The sequence below is a fragment of the Stenella coeruleoalba genome (genome assembly GCF_951394435.1).
Source record: "Stenella coeruleoalba genome assembly, chromosome: 21".
Taxonomy (NCBI): Eukaryota; Metazoa; Chordata; class Mammalia; order Artiodactyla; family Delphinidae; genus Stenella; species Stenella coeruleoalba.
In genome coordinates this window covers 30,887,348-30,908,489 of record NC_137167.1, presented here as the reverse complement: position 1 = coordinate 30,908,489, position 21,142 = coordinate 30,887,348, and the positions used below count along the sequence as shown (strand labels likewise).

The window sequence follows — 21,142 nt, the reverse complement described above, 5'->3', positions numbered from 1 at the left end:
CTGTAATTGAGGAGACTTCATGATACTACTTGAAAAGGCTGTATGAAGTTTTTAAAAGTTCCCTTATTCAGAGTACTTAGAACAGTGCCTGTAAGTACTGGAAAAAGTTAACAGTTTTATTAGCGACTTTTAAAATGATCATTCTGGCTGCTGAGTGTGGAATAGATCAAGGAGTGGAAGAGAGTGTGCTGTGGAAACAAGGAATAGTTAGGCATTTATTACAGTAACGCAGAGTATTACAAAGGAGGTGTAGAGAGATGGCCTGGGTGTTCTGGATAAAATCACTGATGGTTCAAGATGTAAAGTTTAAGAGCAAGTGAGAGATCAAGCACGGCACAGCTTCTTCAGCTCAGTCAACTAGAAGCATGGAGTTGCCTGAGATAGGAAAGACCGGGGAAGGAACTAGTCTAGGGTGGAGAGTTAGAAGCACACTGTAGAGCATATTTAGTATGAAATGTTATTTGGCATCCAAATATGCTGAACAGTCAATTGGGTTCATGAATCTGAAGGTCAGGAGGGAAAACTTAGCTAGACGTACACATTTGGAAGTTGTCAGACCACACAAGCTCTTTGAAGCCATGAGACTAGAGGCAAATACCTTTAAGGAGAGTGTGAACAGAGAAGGAGGCCACAGAATGAGCTTGGGAGGCTTAGTCATTTATAGAAGAATAGTGTGAGCAGGGTAAAAGGCTGTAAAAGTACAAGTGGCTACTCTGGAATCCAGTAGGAGAAAGTGTTCCAAGGCAATGGACGGGTCTCCAGTTCCAGTAATGTCGGACCAAATATATAAACAAAAGATCAAAACTATTTTCCTAAACATGTCAGAGAGCTAAAACGAAAGTGGTCGTGGTTTAATCTGCACAGACGCTTGAAGTCTCATTGTATTCTAATTCCGAATTTTTTAATTCTTTTTTCATCAACTCCAAATGGTGAACCCAAGATCTGAGACCTGTTTTATCATGGGCATTTGCTGATTCTGGAGAAGGTGGCTGAGAGGTTAGGAAGCTGAATAGAACTTTCAGAAGCTCCACAGACCTTCCATGAGACACACACTAGAGTTCATGGTCCTCCAAATGGGAGTGGGGTGTGGGAACCCTATGCGCTTAGCTTTGTACACCATTGAGCTGTGTTCTAAGAGTTATGATGAATCCCTCCAGAGAATCTTCTCAAGTTCTATGACTACTCTCAATTTATTGCTGTAATTTTTAAGAACATATTTGGCACACAATAAAAAATGCCCTGGCACACAAAAAGAAACCTTTTTTTAAAAAGCAGAATTAAATGTCAGTAGAAACAGATCCACGGGGAATTAAAAATTATTTAGCTCCTTGTGTTTCAGTAAACAAAAGACAGGGTGAAGAAATTGGACAGATAAGTGTAAAATATAAAAGAAGATAAAGCAGAGTTGAAAAAAAAAGACCAATAATAGCAAAACTAAGAAACTAATAGGCAGATTTAAGAGCAGATTAGTGAGAGCTAGAATTAGTGAAGAATATACATAAAGAAATACAAAAAGATACAAAAGGTTATGAATATGGAAGGGAAGGTGACAGACATAGGGAATGCAGAGAGTAGGTCTAACAAAAAGGTATGGTAATTCCAGTAGAAAAGAGAGAATAGGACAGAAGAAAATTTGAAAATAGAACGGCTAAGATTTCCGAAACTGTTGAAACATAAAAATCAATTGAAGCAGGATACACATGTAGGATAAGTAGTTTTACATGTACACAAAAGAATAGCATACTAACAATTTTGAAAACCAAATATAAAGATAAAATATTAAAGCACATAGAGAAAAAATGGCAAATTACCTTCAAAAGAGCAAGGGATGAACCACCTGCTGACTTGTTAGAAGACATGACGGAAACCAAAGGAAAAAGTAGTGCTGAAATTCCAGTATGCCAACTTATAATTTTGTCAGTGGGGATAGCCTTCAAGAAAGAGGATGAGGGCTCCCCTGGTGGCACAGTGGTTGAGGGTCCGTCTGCCGACGCAGGGGACACGGGTTCGTGCCCCGGTCCAGGAAGATCCCACATGCCACGGAGCGGCTGGGCCCGTGAGCCATGGCCGCTGAGCCTGCGCGTCGGGAGCCTGTGCTCCGCAACGGGAGAGGCCACAACAGTGAGAGGCCTGCGTACCACAAAAAAAAAAAAAAAAAAAAGAAGAGGATGAAATAAAGGTACACTCAGATAAATAAAAACAGAGAATTTATCACCAGCAGAAGCACGCTAAAGAAATGCTAAAGTGAGTTGATCAGAATATAAAGTTCACGGTTGCAAATAAGGAAATGCAAGAAGGAATACAGAGCAATGCAAAAGAGTATTATGTGGTAAATCCAACTGAATATTGATTGTATGAAACAATAATCATAATATGCCATGGGGTTTTAAATGTATTTCACTAAACTATATTAAAAACTAAAACTGTACAATTTGGAAGGAGTTAAATGAAATCAAAGACACCTCACAGGTACTGACCTTGTCCACAGAGGGGATAGAAATACAAATCAGATTTGACTTTGATTGGTCAAGAATGCATCCTGTTGTCTCTTAGGTGACCTTAGAAAATAAGCAAATATTATATAACCATAGTGTGTTTTCCTGATGAACACATTAAAAACAAAGCTATTCCCCTCACTGCTTCAGTCCTCTACCCCCTACCAATCTTCACCCAACTTCTCCACTAACTAAAGTGTTTCCAAAAAGAAGTTGTGACGAATGGTTCGAAATGAGGGGCCTGGTTTGAGTCAATAAAGATGGAGAAATGACCAGGAGACATAACAACCTAGAGGTCACTGACAAGAGTTATTTTAACGGCATAGGAGGGTGAAATTTTAATTGGAATGAGTTTAAGAAAGAAAGGGAGGAGGGAAAAAGGAGACAACAAATACAGACAACTTTGGGGGAAAATTCTTCAGTAAAAGGGAACAGAACACAAAAAGACAGAGTTGAAGACAAGATCAATGCCGAGTTATTTTTTCAGGACAGTATAGGATGTTTGTGTGCCGATGGAAATGATCCAGCAGAGAGAAAACCTAATCCTGTAGAGAGAGTGGGAGAAAATTTCTGGAGCAGTAACTTTGTGAACAAAGTGATGGAATGCAGTGCACAAGGAAGGGGTTGACTTAGGAGGAGACAACTCATCCATCAAATCAGGAGCAAAGGCGGACGGCTACAGAGCCACTTAGCTTGGTGGTTATGGGTGGGACCATGGAGGTTCCTTCCTGATTGTTTTTATGTTTGCAGTAAAATAGAAAGAATAAAATAGAATTGCCAGGCAGCACTAAAAGATCACCAACATAAGGTGAGACTAGCCAGCCATGCTCCATGTCTTTCTTCAACAGCCTCGATGGAAGTTTAAAAGAGAGGGAGAATTAAGCAGGTTGGTAGCTATTTCAGATGGAGGGGAGGGAAGGGGATGGTTATTTCACTTAATATAAACTGGGGAAAGACAGAAATCAGAAGATCTGAGTGGTGAAGGAGGATGAAAAGCTGTTAGAATCAGTAGATTATCAATCCTGATGGAATTAAAGAATCACTAGGGTTCAGGTCCTTGAAGTAGGGACCTGGAAACATATGAAGTGGTGCTGGGAGAGTGGGATCCTTGATATGAGATGACAGTGGGGATGAAGCTAACCAGAATGTCAGAGCTCAGGGGTGGTCAAAGGAATCAGAATGTGATCAGATCAATCAAATAATCTTAGAATTAATCAACTAATATTCATTTAACAAGTTTTCAAATCATTCTAAATTTCAAACCTGATCATGCTGTTATTGGAAGTCCTTTAGACTACTCTGCCCAAGCTCTGAGCTAGTTTTCAGGATAAAATTCAACCTCAGGAGGTTGGCATGAGAGTTCCTTTGTCATCTGATTTCTCCTTCTCTAACAGCAGCAATAACTTCCTTCCCCCCAGCACTCTTCCTAGGCTATTAACTCCTATCAAAGAACATCTTAGATGCTACACTTTTTGAGAAAAAGCCCTACAACCACACCCCATCAAACTGAGCTTAGACATAAGATCTGAGTTTAAACATTACATTGCATTTTCACAATTAACGGCTTCCCACAAATCGGAAGCTCTTTGAGGACATGGACTTCTTAGTCTGTAACCCTCCTCTCCCACCACTACTTCCATATATTTGTGGATTAATTACTAAGTGAATGAGTAAATAAACGAATCAACAAATGTGCATCTACTTGAGGCAGAGACCAAGTTAAGGATTTAGCCTTGAGACTGCAGTTAGAAATAGAGATACAGTTCTTCCTGGTGAGAAGGAGTCTCTGGGGGAAAAAAAAGAAAACAAAAAACAACAGTTGTAGGAAGAATCTAACTTATCAATGCATCCCAATTCTTAAGAACATAGTAAGTAATACATTAGTAAGCGGTAGCTCAGTGGAAGCAGCTGGACATTTATGAGTTAATCCCAAAAAGTGAGATACAATTCAAGTTAAAAAAGAAACTAGTAATGGTATCAGGATAGATTCTGTAGAAAAGCCAGTTGTCTCTGGTAGTTTTGCCTGTAAATTGACCATTCGACACCTCTGTTAATTTTTTCCCCAATCTCAAAGTGGTTATAGTACAGTCTCAGTTGTTTATATAAATGAATGAAGTCATTAATCTTTGGCAAGAAAGTAGAAACAATGACGCTAACTCTACTTTTATTTAAATTCTGTTAAACATCTTTGGTTTCTATGTTCAACTGTTTATTGGTATCTAGGTAGTTAGTTAATTAGCTACTTGTTTAATGAAGCCATTTATTACTGCTCAGATAGCCATAATCAAGGGCATGACACAAATAAAGTATGAAAAAGATTAAAAGAAATTCATCAGCCAGATATGAGCTCCTGTACAATGGAGAGATTTATTATTTCAGGTCTGGTATTGAGATTAGCCTGACTGACTTTCTGGCTTTGAATCAACAATCTATTATCTCATTTTGAGATAAAATCTGGTGAGCAACAGTCATATCAGTTGTTTTGCAGACATAATCAAGAAAAGGTATATTCATTTACCTACCACAGCACCTGGCAAAACAAATTACTGCAGCAAGATGCAACATACTATATATAGTTTTTACTCATTAAACTTCATTCTATGCTAATTTTCTGTGCTGTTCCAGGTTTTAAGAAGACTGGAGTTTTAGATTATTTTGTTATTTAGACAGAAAGTGGTTTCTTTTCTTTTTTCTTAGATTTATTTATGATCTTTTTTGGTTTTCTTTTGGCTGTGTCAGGACATAGTTGAGGCACGCGGGATCTTTCGTTTCCACGCTCAGGCTCTTTGCTGTGGTGTGCAGGCTTCTCTCTAGTTGCGGCGTGCAGGTTTTCTCTTCTCCAGTTGTGGTGCGCAGGCTCCAGGGCGCCTGGGCTCTGTAGTTTGCAGCACACGAGCTCTCTAGTTGAGGCACATGAGCTCAGTAGTTGTGGCACGCAGGCTTAGTTGTCCCACAGCATGTGGGATCTTAGTTCCCTGACCAGGGTTTGAACCCACATCCCCTGCGTTAGAAGGTGGATTCTTTACCACTGGACCACCAGGGAAGTCCCAGAAAGTGGTTTCTTTTACATTATGACTTACCCCAACAAACCATAGTGTTTTGGAAAACACTTACCTATGAATTGCTGGAGAAAAAGAATTACTCTCTTTTCTTTGTTTTTTCAATGTAATTTTTAAAAGGAGAAATACAGATAATAATAATTAAAATATTGCACAGCTTTATAAGACCAAACATATGGCCAAAATATGTACATTTAAATAATGTACGCATTAGCGAATGAGTGTAAAGTTAATGCAAAGTTATTTCTACTTCTTTGGCTCGCCAGTTGCCTACACGATGAAGTCTGCATCCTATGACCGTGGCACGTCTGCCTGAGTTTCTTCGCACGAACACTTCTCCATATGTTCAGCCCCCGTGGCACGCACAACAGTCTCCACCCTCCACATCATGTCGTGTTCCTTCTGTGATGGAACCGGCTCCGTTGCTCCCACTCAACATCTGAGGTAATTTCATTAAGAAGATGTTTATCCTAAGGAGGAAAAGAGCATGGAGGTTCAAGGAATTAGGAAACAGAAAAGCATGTGGTGGAAGGATTAGTATGCACTTAAGTTGGAAACCAAAAAGGAAAACTCCAAGGAATTTAATTTGATTTTAGCACATTTTATTTCATGTGGTTTTAACTAATCAGAAGAATTTGGTACCTAGAAATATAGTGTTATATAAACCAAATTATATAGTGTAAGCTAAGGCTCTATACACGCCAAGTGATTTTTTTCACATATAAAACTTTAGTCTCTTTGCACATTGGAAATATAGGTGGATCATTAAATGTTCACACCATAATATCACTAAAGAAGTTGGTTAAGTGAGGTATAAATAATGTCACTCAAAGGAGGTGATTGAGTTTTCTCCATAGTAATTTTCAGTAAACTGTTAGACTGGGGTATTAGAAGCCTAAATGATTGAGCTGACAGTTTTCAATCTCAGACTTTTATCTTCAGATAATGACTTTAGAAATGAAGACTACACACAAATTCTGTCAGGAAAATGATGCGGCAGATTGAGACCTTCACATGGCATATTTTTATAACCATAGTCATACACTGAACTTAGTTGCTATAAAAAGCACAATAGCTCAACATTTTATATCTTTCTAGCCCATTAAAACCATTTTCAAAATTCAAGTAACTGAATTTCATTCAAAATATGTGGTATATAACTACACCTTCTCATTGTTCTATTAGGATATCTTTTTGTATGACAAGTTAGCAGTTGAGAATGGGCAAGTCTATTTTTGTCCTTCAAAACTCTTCAACAAAATTGGAAACTCGGAAATATTATTAACATTTTTATTTGATTTAATTTAAGATAATTTCTTTCACAGTCACTTAAGCTCTCATTTACACTTACAAGCTGAGAAAGCTGCCCCAAAATAAATCCTGCAAAGCTCTGATACAGAAGTATTTCAGTTCAGTTCAACTAGGATTTCCTGATTGCAGTGATGGACACTTGGGGAGATTACAAGAGGGTTATGAGCATGGCTGCTACCCTCAAAGGTTAATCTAATTGGAAAGACATAGCATACATGCATGATTCTGTTTCATACATGTTTACATGTTGAGTACCATATGTGGTGCTGTAATGTAAATTAATGTAATGGTGTGCTTGAATAAAGGTTCGATGGACAGGAATTTATTTAAATCTGGGGGAAATCTTTATAGAAAAAGAAGAGTTATGAGTATTGAAAGTATAAGGCATAAAATAAGATGATCTACTGTTCAAAATCGTAAGAAATTAGATATTAAAGCCAAAACAAGGAAAACCAAGGAAATGGCAGGATGGCTCAAAAATTCAAGAACATGTGCCGCTAAAATAAATTCGTACATATTCAACAGGTAAGAGTAAAATTATGGGCACAGCAAAATCATGTGTTACTGATCTTAAGATGGGCAAGTCTGCAAAAAATATTTGGAGGAAAAAAGATTATTGTAGGAAAGAAAACTTAGAGGGATGCATTATTTTAACTATTTAACCCACTCTCATAAAACACACTCAAAGTATGAGGCTTCTCTAAAAGAATCACACTGTTTTGACTGAGTAAGAATATTCTATTTCAGCAACATAGTTGAAATAGTTGTGATGAAATTCTGTCCTATGAATGGTCTCTTTCAGGAAAAAAAGTAAAAGAAAGCTCAGAGATTCTCATCACTTCCAGAATTGAAAAGGTGTCATGTAAGGCAGAGGAATATATGGCCAAATGCAAATTTATTACATTAGATAATTCAGATTTCCAGTTTGGACTCAAGAGTATAAAAATAATAATAGTAATAATAATAATAATATGAACCCCACACTCTTCTTATATATATACATGTACATAAGTATATGTTAGATTCTAGTATTTATTCTACTACATATCTGTAATATCTATTATATTCTAATATTCATATAATGTATATATTACAGGACTTGCCTCAAGAAGTAATTTTAAGGATTAAATGGCTTATATATATTTAATCCTTAATATTATTATGTTAATGTTGTATATTAGTATATTAATTTGTTTAGATTAATTCATTCATACTATATATAATATATAATAGTATGTATAATATTTTATACATATATATTTAATCCTTAAAACAAGTCTCTGAGGTCAGTGCTATGATTGTCCCATTTGCAGAGAAGAAAAGAGGCCCACAAATGATAACAAGGTGCCTAGACCACACAGCTGGTAGATATCAGAGCTGGGATTTTAATACAGTCGACCCTCCATATCCATGGGTTCTGCATCTATGGAGGATTCAACCATCTCAGATGGAAAATATTTTTTTTTAATATTCCAGAAAGTTCCAAAAAGCAAAACTTGAATTTCCCAAGAGCAGGCAACTATTTACATAATATTTACATAGTAGTAACAACTATTTACGTAGCATTTACATTGCATTAGGTATTTAAAGTAATCTAGAGAAGATACAAAGTACAGGAGAGGAGGTATGTAGGTTACACGCAAATACCGTGCCATTTTATGTAAAGGACCTGAGCATCCTCAAATTTTGGTATCGGGGTTGGGAGGTCCTGGAACCAAACCCCTGCAGATTCTGAAGGACCACTGTATAGGCAGTCTGGCTTTAGAGGATGTGCTTTTAACAAGTATATTCTCTCTCTCTCTACATAGCAAATTGTCTCTGAAACAAATTATTATTTTCACTAGCATGGCCTCACCCATTTTCCTGCTGGTCCCTATAACTGAAAAGTGTGTCTCCCACTGGCCTTTTATCACTCGTCAGTACCTAACCATTTTTCAGATATCAGGTCAAGCATTCCCTGAACTTCTAGTCTAAATCTGTTTCCCCTGTTATTGCTCATATAGCTGTATATGAGCTCATACAGACGAATTATTTTCCTCAAAACATTTATATAATTTCATAGTAAGTAATATGATAATTTGCTTAAAATCTGTCTCCACCACAAGACTGCATGATCCTGTAGTATAGCACCTACCACTATAACTGGTACATAGTAGGCATTCAGAAATATCTGTGGAATAAATGAATAGAGAAAGGAAGGGAGGCAGGAGGGGAGGAAGAGTCACCCATTCTTTAAAAGTTGAATAACTTCTGCAGGAAACCCTCTACAGCTTCCCCAGATGGAAGTGGTCAGTTCTTCCCCAGTGAGCTCACCTCCCTTGTACCTCCATGTGTGTTCTTTTTCAGGTCTGCTTTGTATTATCTTTAATTCATCCATACCCACCTTCCTCACTATAATGTAAACCTCTGGAAATCATGAGTGGTGACCTATTTTCCTTTCCATTTTCTGCAGTGTTCACTCAGTATTACATTGAATAGCAAAGTGACTGAGCTTTCTTACGGGACTGAATTAGATAGGATGATGATAGCTTTCATGCATAATTTGTCCTTTTCTGGGCCCCACATTTGGAAGGAAACATGCTGGAAGGCCTAGAAAGAATTTGTGTGCTTTGTTACAGTTAATTCAGAAATATGAAGCTCCATATGTACCTTGCCTGCACATGCTGTTCTCCCCTTGCAAAAGTCCCATTTAGCAGGGAAAATCTCTAAGGAAAAAACATTCAAATATGCCAACTAAATACACCGTCTTCTGTCTTTAAAATATAAACCACATGCTTTTTATGTTTTAACAGACTCTGGACTCCATCAGCAACTTTGAGTACAGTGAACTTAGAGTACCCCCAGGTTTGGAATTTCAAACAAACACTTTGTTTGGTCATATACATGTATTGACCCACACTAGGGATTCTTTACCAGGAGTGGTGATGTGTTTTCACGATTAGTCCACACTTTCTCACCTCATTCCTTTGTGGGCCAAAGCATCTGGGACATAGATAACCACTAAGCTGGGTCTGCAGCCTGGGGCCAAAGAACAAATCACCATCCAATGTCCTCCGTGGAGGCAGAAACCAAACCAACCAACTGCGTCTCATTAGCACCATGTCCTTAACAACTGGGCCAACCCACCCACGCTGAATTCATTCAGCTGTACACAGGAAATACCATATTAGAAAATCGGCTCACCAAAATCCCAAAGAGGGACTGAAAATTTGGAATATTTTTGGCAGACTGTAATTTAAAACCAGAATTTGGAATTACGGAATTAAGATAGCAAATGCTACCCTATACATGGTCAGAAGTAGTGTTTTCAAAAGATAAATTTTTTATCTTACTGCTATCTAATTTCACAAAGGTCAGAAATAAGAGACTTGGTCATTGAATGCTTGCTGTCCAAAGAGCCAAGGGCAAAAGGGTGGTTCGTCAACAGCCTGTGCTATATCCTTAGTTGTTTCAGATCCTTCTGGCAATGGTGGGTTGCCCTTCAAAGACTATGACTGAGAAAATTTCATCCTGTTCTTTCTATTAGGACCTGTGATCCCTTACTTCTATCTCCATTCCAAGGTCTAACAGACAGAAGTCTACTGGACAAGGGGATAGTTAATCTCAAAACAATGTCATCTACCCTCCCATTCAAATGTAACTCCCCTTCCACCCTGAAGTCCCCATAAATTCCCACAAGAGCCCCTGCCTTAACTAAAGTCTGTTACAGCTTTGCCTGCTCTCTGTGAAGGCTAAGAGGTTTGACTTTCAAATGCTAAAAAATAGAACATTCCAATCCTGCTTCTACTCCAAAAAGAAATAAATGTCCAGCTCCCTGGCATCTTAAAAAAAATAGATCTAAAGATCCTGCAATTGTCCTAATGGGTATTATGTGTGCATCAATTGATGGATTATACAAACTAGCACTGGTGTTTTAGAAAGAGATACCAGCCCATCCAATCACTTCAATTTACACATTAAGAAATCAAGTTTCCACAGCTAGCTACGGAACATGGGTCAGAGTCCACTCATGAGAGATGCTCACCCCATACTCTGTCCTCAGCCTTATACTATGACATTCTTTAATAGACTCAGAAGGAAGTTAACAGTAGGTTTAATCTGCTAGCAGGTAATGAACGCCTCACTGCTCTCCATTAGAAAAAGGTCTCAGGACAATCTTGAGAACGAAAAACGTAGCTGGAGGAATCAGGCTCCCTGACTTCAGACTATACTACAAAGCTACAATAATCAAGACAGTATGGTACTGGCACAAAAACAGAAAGATAGATCAATGGAACAGGATAGAAAGCCCAGAGATAAACCCACACACATATGGTCACCTTATCTTTGATAAAGGAGGCAGGAATGTGCAGTGGAGAAAGGACAGCCTCTTCAATAAGTGGTGCTGGGAAAACTGGACAGGTACATGTAAAAGTATGAGATTAGATCACTCCCTAACACCATACACAAAAATAAGCTCAAAATGGATTAAAGACCTAAATGTAAAGCCAGAAACTATCAAACTCTTAGAGGAAAACATAGGCAGAACACTCTATGACATAAATCACAGCAAGATCCTTTTTGACCCACCTCCTAGAGAAATGGAAATAAAAACTAAACAAATGGGACCTAATGAAACTTCAAAGCTTTTGTACAGCAAAGGAAACCATAAACAAGATGAAAAGACAACCCTCAGAATGGGAGAAAATATTTGCAAATGAAGCAACTGACAAAGGATTAATCTCCAAAATTTATAAGCAGCTCATGCAGCTCAATAACAAAAAAACAAACAACCCAATCCAAAAATGGGCAGAAGACCTAAATAGACATTTCTCCAAAGAAGATATACAGACTGCCAACAAACACATGAAAAAATGCTCAATATCGTTAATCATTAGAGAAATGCAAATCAAAACTACAATGAGATATCATCTCACACCGGTCAGAATGGCCATCATCAAAAAATCTAGAAACAATAAATGCTGGAGAGGGTGTGGAGAGAAGGGAACACTCTTGCACTGCTGGTGGGAACGTGAATTGGTACAGCCACTATGGAGAACAGTATGGAGGTTCCTTAAAAAACTACAAATAGAACTACCATATGACCCAGCAATCCCACTACTGGGCATATACCCTGAGAAAACCATCATTCAAAAAGAGTCATGTACCAAAATGTTCATTGCAGCTCTATTTACAATAGCCTGGAGATGGAAACAACCTAAGTGTCCATCATCGGCTGAGTGGATAAAGAAGATGTGGCACATATATACAATGGAATATTACTCAGCCATAAAAAGAAACGAAATTGAGCTATTTGTAATGAGGTGGATGGACCTAGAGTCTGTCATACAGAGTGAAGGAAGTCCGAACGAGAAAGACAAATACCGTATGCTAACACATATATATGGAATTTAAGAAAAAAAAATGTCATGAAGAACCTAGGGGTAAGACAGGAATAAAGACACAGACCTACTAGAAAATGGACTTGAGGATATGAGGAGGGGGAAGGGTAAGCTGTGACAAAGCGAGAGAGTGGCATGGACGTATATTCACTACCAAACTTAAAATAGATAGCTAGTGGGAAGCAGCCACATAGCAGCGGGAGATCAGCTCGGTGCTTTGTGACCACCTAGAGGGGTGGGATAGGGAGGGTGGGAGGGAGGGAGACGCAAGGTATCTAGTTGGGAGGGAGGGAGACGCAAGTGGGAAAGATATGGGAACATATGTATATGTATAACTGATTCACTTTGTTATAAAGCAGAAACTAACACACCATTGTAAAGCAATTATACTCCAATAAAGATGTAAAAAATAAAAAAAAATTTTAAAAAATAAAATAAAAGTTCTCAGGAAAACGGAAAGAGAAAAGAAAGGCCAAGTGACACATGCATAGTATGAAGGTAATTTGTAGCAGAGCTTCAGCTAAAATCTGAGCCTATTAATTCTTGCTGCCTTTATAGAGTGCTGAGTTAAAGAGCCCCTACTGACAGATTTAGAGATAGACATTTGGATCTCCACTGGAAATTGTGATCAAACTTCTAAAGCCCAGAATAGACTAAAGCCCAGAATAGACAGCCAGTCAGGTAAGCAGCAGATCTTACACAATGAGGTTTTTAAAAGATGGCACATGTCTGCTTAGCGTGACACATGCTATGCCAAGTCCTTTCATTCCAGATCTTGGAATCTAGAGCCTGACGCCCTGCAGAATGATTGTTCTCATTTGATGCATGATAGATTACTCCCTACCTCACGTTCATCTACAGATGGCAATGAAAGTGCTTATTCCTGCTTTGCACCTTGAATTGTGAGTCCTCTCCAGCAATCTAATAAAATTGTAGTATGAAGAAATTGCATAATGTTATAATAAATGAGAAGTAGCACTACCTGGGGTCTCACCTCTTTCCAACCAAATATGAGAACCTTGCTTTTCAACATGAATAATATCCTACAGCCCAAACTGCATTGAGTTGTTTCATTTTCTGGTCCTCAGTGTACTGATAAAGATTACTGACTATACTATGGTGTGATTTATCTATATTTGATGCCATGGACAAGCTTTTCTCTAGGAAATAATTGTGCATGATGGCCATATCATTCATATTGCAAGTGCTTAATTTATGATAAATATTCTATGAGCAATTCCAGATAATATTGGCTAGAAAACAAAGTAAAATATTAAAAAGGTACTTTGTACTTCCTACTTTGGCAAACAGTGAAAAACATTTTAAACTTTTAAAGTACTACAAAGATTTCACTGTAAAGAGTTTAAGATGAATGCTTAAAATTCTTTCAGTTTAGGAACCGAAATATATAATAATGAAAATTAAAATGTTATGTAAGAATATATCATGGTACAAATATAGCTGTTTAAATAGTGTACTTTTTAAAAAATTAATGTGTAGTTTATTTACAACATTGTATTCGTTTTAGGTATACAACATAGTGATTCAATATGTTGTAGATTATATGCTGTTTAAAATTATTATAAAATATTGGCTATTTTCCCTATGCTGTATAATATATTCTTGGATCTTACTTCTTTTATACATAAAATGTACATATTTTGTACCTCTTAATCCTCTCCCCCTGTCTTGCCCCTCCCCCCTTCCCTCTCCCCACTGGTAACCACTAGTTTGTTCTCTGTAGAACTTTTTTTTTTTAACATCTTTATTGGAGTATAATTGCTTTACAATGGTGTGTTAGTTTCTGCTTTATAACGAAGTGAATCAGCTATACGTATACATATATCCCCATATCTCCTCCCTCTTGCCTCTCCCTCCCACCCTCCCTATCCCATCCCTCTAGGTGGTCACAAAGCACCGAGCTGATCTCCCTGTGCTATGCAGCTGCTTCCCACTAGCTAGCTATTTTACATTTGGTAATGTATATAAGTGTATATAAATAAATATATATATATATATATATATATGTTGCTCATGTAACACAACCAAATGTCTTGTTATTATTTATAATCAAACTAGCCAGTGAATTTGCTTGTGATCCCATATATTTTTCTCTAGGTCATAGTATACATAGTAAGCTATCATCACTTGAAAATGTTGAATTACTTTTTTCATTATATTACTCTTTCTGTGGTTGGCTCTATCTTTGCTCGTCTACACAATTTCTCTCCTCCTGTTTTACATTCCTTTCTCAAAATATAACCCTATTTATAACAATAAACATAATTTCTTCTATTTGACAAATTTCACCATAGCCAAATCAGGCAAAAATACTTCTATATATATAAATATGCCAATAACTGATGTCTGTCTGTGATCCATTCTGGGAAAAAAAGACACAGTGTTTACAGGAAACTGTTAGGTATTATCATTTGGCATAAAAGTCGCCCAACTGAGAACATGCTTATCTGTTATCATTGTTTCTTAAGCCTATTAATTCAGTTAATGACAAGAAAATATCCTACTTATAAAACATCCAGCATATGAACATGCCTTTTCTTTTGAGTCTTGAGAAAGACGAAAGTAATCAAACTGCTTTGAATTTCAAAAAAGAAAACCATGTTCGTGAATTCAGATAGTAAAAGTAATTAGTCACAAATTTTAACTCTGCAGTAGGGCATGAAGATGAGACTTGAAATGGACTTTGTAAAACACTCCATGGACACATTGCTGAGAATTTTTCAAGCTTTGCTGGTCACGTTGCCATTTAAAATAAATCTGCCCTTAACGTTGACTCAGAGATCTTTAAAAAAAAAAAAAAAGACAACTCTTCATAACCCCCAATCATCCTTACTTTTAAAACAAAATTATTTGCTATTATAATTTCTTCTTAGGCAATGTGAATAGAGATAACACTGGAAATCTTTTTCCAAAGAAATGAGATTTCCTCTTATTGTGAAGATGAAAACACTCCCTCTTAGTCACAGTGAGTGGGGGGAAAAATCAGTCATTTGATTGTTTCTTGGTTTTAGGTGTGCCTTCTAAATTGGATGGCATTCTCAGACACTTGGGATACGTGACAATGACTTCCCTAAACAGTTCCTAAGTACTAAAATAATATAGATTTCAGAATCTGTATTTGCTCCAACTTAGTGAAAAGTTGGATGATGAAGAGAAAACAACATATAAAATGGCTCCTGGTGGCTCAAAACAAAAATCAGCTAATAAAAGCAATCCCAAAGAACCAAACTGAAGTTTAGTGTTCTCAGCTAGGTGACATTGTCATTAAACTGGGATTTTGGTTTTAAAATAAGACAGAAGAAAAATACATAAAAAATGAAATAAGACAGAAGGTATCTTTGCAGTAGAAGGGAACTTGTTTCTGTAACACAAATAAGCGTTCTGATGACAATGGAGAAATATGTCAGTTTTAAAGAAGAAATGGTATAAATGTCATTTCCTGAGTATAAGACTTTAATTTTTTGAGACTTGTTTTATGGTGTTTTACTTATCCTGGAAAATGTTTCACATGCTCTTGAGGAGAATGTGTATTTTGCTGTTTTGGGGTGTAGTGTTCTACATATAGATGTATATTAAGTCTGAGCACTTCTCTGCATGCGAGATTTTAATAAAGTTTTTCTTAAAAAGAGGAAAAAAAAAAGAAGTAATACTGGCTTTCCAACACTTGGGAAAATCTCTAATCTCACTAATGATCAAAATGGAAATTCAAACAACTAGATACCGATTCCTTGCTTTAAAATTAGCGAAGATTTTTATTCCCATGTTTGACGAAATACCCAATGTGGTTAAGGGTGCAGCAAAAGTCATATACTCCCTCCCTGCCGGTGGGAGTAGTTTGGTACAACTCTCAAAAAACAATTTAGCATCCCATAGTTTTACTTCTGGTTCAAAAATATATTAGAGTGTTATGGATAAAAGCAAAAATTGGAAATAATTAAGATGTAACTATAACAGTGATATTTATGAGGAGCTCATAGAAACATGGGGAAAAAGCAGGAGAGATTAGCTATTATTTAAATAATTATACAGAGTTTGCCCCAGGAATGTGGCAATGCTTCAACGTCGGAAATCCTCTCAGTATAGCTCACCGTATTGGAGAATAATCACATTACTATGATAGAATATTTCAAAATGTTTAAATATTCATTATGGTAAACTTGCCTTGTGACTTAAGTACCTTCAAAAAATGGATTGTCTAATCATTTCCCTCTCTTTGGGGCCCAAACTCCATGCTTAGCAGGGCAATTGAGGAGATAAATTAGGGTCAGGGTCCCACGAGGGCTTCTGTGTACCTACTCATTCTTTCTCACAAAAAGGCTCAGCAAACAGCAAAGTCATACAATAAACCTTGAGGCTGTGGTACATAAAAAACATTTGAGAAATCTCTATGGGCACTTGTAATTTTTAAAAAGCTCTTTAACAAATTAGGAAAAGTATTTGCTTGTATCGATACTTCTGAACTCGTGGTGGATACTGTACATTGACTCAGTACCCATTTAAGTACAGTCTGGTAGAATTCCTGAGCTACCAAGGTCAGACAGCTAAAAACTACATTGTCTGTGCTTTTATTACAGCTAGAATTCTGCGTGGGACCTGGCTTCTGCCAAACAGACCTATTACAGGAGACCTAGAGGTAAATGGTAGACACTGGCTTGTGGTGGTGGAGGTGTGATTCTTCTGGGCAAGCTGAGGCAGGTGTCAGAGCATCTGGTCCCAAAAGACCTGGGTGCTGAGTGGCAGGCCACCACCATGGTACTGCTCCAGGACAGCACTGCCGCAGTGTGGCTGGACATTTCTCATGCAGATCTATTCCCAGTTATACAGGATCCAAGCTCAGGTATCTGACTTTCTTGCTGATAATATGTTCTACTAAACTGTTTTCTGCTTAAATTAGCTAGAAGAGAATCTATGGTCCCGCACAGCAAACCACAAATGATACAGCCATAAACCCAAAACTTCAACAGATATCATAAGTAATGGAGGAATGTTAGAAATAGCGTGTACACACTGCTAGATTTAAAATGGATAACCAACAAGGACCTACTGTATAGCACAGGGAACTCTGCTCAATATTCTGTAACAAGCTAACTGGGAAAAAAACTTGAAAAAGAATAGATACGTGTATGTGTATTGAATATAACTGAATCACTTCGTTGTACACCGGAAACTAATACAACATTGTTAATCAACTATGCTCAAATATAAAATAAAAATTTATAAAGCAAACAAACAAATGTAGTGCTGAATGGAAGAAGTAAAAAATTTTAAAGAGTAATTTAAATGTGGAGAATGTGACTTCATAAGGATAGAAAGGAAGGGAGAGAGACAGGCTTTTCAGTCACTTTGCTGGTGATGTTTCAGATCCTCTCGGCCTCACCTGCTGCGGCTTTGGCCACTTTGCTCTGCCCCTGCTGCTGCTGCAGAGGCCGGTTATGTGGGATGGGCCAGCCTCCCACCGGTACAGCCTGCCGGCACCTGCCGGCACGTCCGCTGTACACATCAGCTCCCAGCCAGGACCTGCCCCACTGACACAAAGCTGTACAAGATGTTGCAACACCGAGTGAGAGCTGCTCACCAGTTGCTTTGACCAGTAGGAAGCGTGAGCCAGTGGATCAGTTCTTGCCTCTCTTCCCCACAGGGACTGTTCTGAGAAACAGTCATTTATTCAGCTTCTTGGAAGAAAGGTTCTACAAAACCAAATAACCAGATTTCCTTGCTGCCCCACCTGTTCTTCCTCCTTGCTGCCTCAGTCTCCTTTATCCTCACTTCTGTCCCCGGGGATTGCATCTCTTAATAACTCGTTAGCACAGATGCCTTTTCCTCGGGCTCTGTTTTCTAGAGAGCCTGCCTCAGATGGGCAGACAAGCAAAGGAAACTTGTATGACTCGATGCTCATGCATACGCTGACCACAGAAACTTAACTTTTGATTAACTTAACCTTTCCATCTGAGGTTCAAGAAGGAAGGAGGGGATGGTGAAAAGAGGTGGACAGAGAAAGCAGTAAGGAATGAAATAGGAAACAGTTACAAACTATTGGCAAAACAAAGGCTTGATCTTTAAAAAGACCAATAAGATAAATCTTTAGCAAGACAGATAAACAACAAAGGAAAGATTTAATTTATAATGGAATAAATAATAATATATCAAACAAATGTTTAATTATAAAGAGTTGTGTGTAACTATACATAAATAAATTTGAAAGTCCAAATAAAGTGAATGTATAATTTATAGAAACAGAGAATGCAGAGGAAAAGAGAGTTTCCTATCTCAATATATAAAGCTAGTATAACTTTGGTAACCAACCGTGTTACAGACAGTACACACAAACAAAAAATATATAACATAATTTATCTTACAGGTATGAGATGAAAATCCTAAATAGATTCTTAATTATGCAATTCCAATAATATTTCTAAGTGAAATCTGTCCATCTTTTAAAAATGTATTAATTTTTAAAATCTGAAGCATAGTTGATTCACAATGTGTTGTGTTGGTTTCAGGTGTACAGCAGATGATTGATAAAATTATGATGTGTTTTACATACATATATATTTTTTTTCAGATTCTTTTCCCTTATAGGTTATTACAAAATATTAAGTATAGTTCCTTGTGCTGTAACAGTAGGTTTTTGGTTATATATTTTATATATAGTAGTGTGTATATGTTAATCCCAAACTCTTAATTTATCCCTCTACCTCCTTTTCCCTTTGGTAACCATAAGTTTGCTTTTTATATCGTGGGTCTGTTTCTGCTTTGGATATAAATTCATTTGTATCTTTTTTTTATATTCCACATATAAGTGATATCATATGAAATTTGTCTTTGTCTGGCTTACTTCACTTAGTGTGATAATCTCTAGGTCCATCGAAATATACCCATCTCAAGTTTATTGCTGGAAAACAAATAGGATTTAGTAGTAGAAATTTTATCATCGTGATTCACCACATTGTCTAAGTGAGAACAACTATGTTACCAACTAAATAGTTGAAGTAAAAAAAAGCATATGAATTTTAATTCAACACCCACTTATGATAAAAAATTCTATGAAAATAGAAATAGACGAGAACTTTCTTTACTTGATGTAAACTACCTGCAAAACAAATTATAAGATCTCACCGTATTGAATGGAAACATTTAAATTACTCATAGAATTTCTCAACAGATGAACTTTTAGGTTTAATAGTGTAAGAAAGAATCTGACTCCATGGTTTCAATGTTTGACTGCTGACAGCTTTAAGCCGAACCCCTCCCTCTTCCATCCGTGCCCCATCTGTGCACGCTGGTAAGAAAGCCCTGGTGCTCTCTGCTTTGGTGCCGACAGGAGACTCAACCAAATAAGCCCCTGCCCCTGCACAGACCCGCACAAGCCAGTCTCCCTTCCTGGGTGAAGGTACCTCTGCATCTCAGAGTGGCCACAATAATAAATGGGGTTGACAAGTTCAAGATCATTATGCCAAAATCAAAAATGCAGTAGGTCCTTGTTGATTATCTATTTTATGTATAGTCATGTGTATAGTAGTGTGCTACTGTGTAGCACAGTGAACTCTACTCAGTACCCTGTAATAGCCTATATGGGAAAAGAATCTGAAAAAGAATAGACACCTGGACATGTATAACTAAGTCACTTTGCTGTACACCTGAAACTAACACAATATTGTAAATCAGCTAGACTCTAATATAAAATAAAAATTTTAAAAAGCAAAACCAAAAATGTTCCTTTGCCTCAGCAACTGCAAATAATGAAACAGAGAATATGATATTCACAAGAACAAAACATGGATAAATTAGCTATGAATTAAGTTTAAAAGAATGCATATAATTTTTGAACAAAATATTAACATTCTTTTTAAAAATATGAAAGATCATGGAAAATGGAGACGTGTTTGGTACCATCTTATTACCTTACTTCAGTGGGGTTCTCTCCTACAGAACACTCTCTGAATGATACACGATGAAGTTGTATAATACGTACATCCTGATTGTATTCATAAACGGGACTACACACGTCCATTCTCTAGATCTGAAAATACAGTACAATTCAAACAGAAACCCGTGAAGGATATTGCGGAGGAGTATAATTAAATGATCTTAAGTTTAATGTGGGAAAAGAAGAAGACAAATTACTGTCTGTATAAAAAGAGTACATTGTCATTATCGTTAAAACCACATGAGTTCTTCCACTTCCGGTCAAGATGGAGTAACAGTGACCAGATTTAAGTTCCTACCTAACACAACTGAAAAAAGGCAAAGTACCTGAAATAATGGTTTTCAAGACATTGGACATCAGGCAACAAACAAAAATGATTCCTGGGAATAGGGAACAAATTAAGTGAACACTGTGATTTCCCAGGTTTATCACCACGAGAGAGCCTCCCGGACATGGTGCAGTCACTTGCCAAGACCAAAATCTCACCTGGCCTAAGATTTAAAACCATCCACCTGCGCGGGGGTGATAATGAACCAACCCACGCCTGCACATGGAAGTGGCACTGCCCAAAATGCTCCAAAGTGAAAACCCGGGTCTTGCACAAGCGCCGGCCAAGGCCATTGGCTGCTTTGCTCCCTGGTTTCCTCCCATCTACGTCTCAACATTTCCTGCCCAAAATGCAGGAAACCCCATCAGCTTCCTGAATTGAACATACTCCCCCCAAAGCCTGCGAGCTCACCCAGTGTCTATCGTTGTGGACCTCACTGCTTAGAGAAGCGGAGCAGAGCCTGGAAAGAAAGGTTGCAGAGTTATTCTAATGACTTAAAGTGGGAAAGTATTTCATAAAAAAATACCCCAGGCTGTTGCCTGAGGGAAAGGAGGAGATTTAAGGAGAGAAACAAACACACACACACTGAACAGACTGCATTTTGATGATATATATTTTTT

The 21,142-nt window shown here is 37.5% G+C and overlaps 1 long non-coding RNA gene across 2 annotated transcripts in view; it reads left to right on the top strand.

The window, feature by feature from the left end:
• Positions 1–21,142, top strand: part of LOC307179811 — a 135,964-nt gene that overhangs the window by 28,643 nt on the left and 86,179 nt on the right. For both annotated transcript variants that reach the window (XR_013825559.1, XR_013825560.1), the window contains exon 4: positions 16,842–16,900. This is a non-coding gene — a long non-coding RNA (uncharacterized lncRNA). The remainder of the gene's footprint in view (positions 1–16,841; positions 16,901–21,142) is intronic.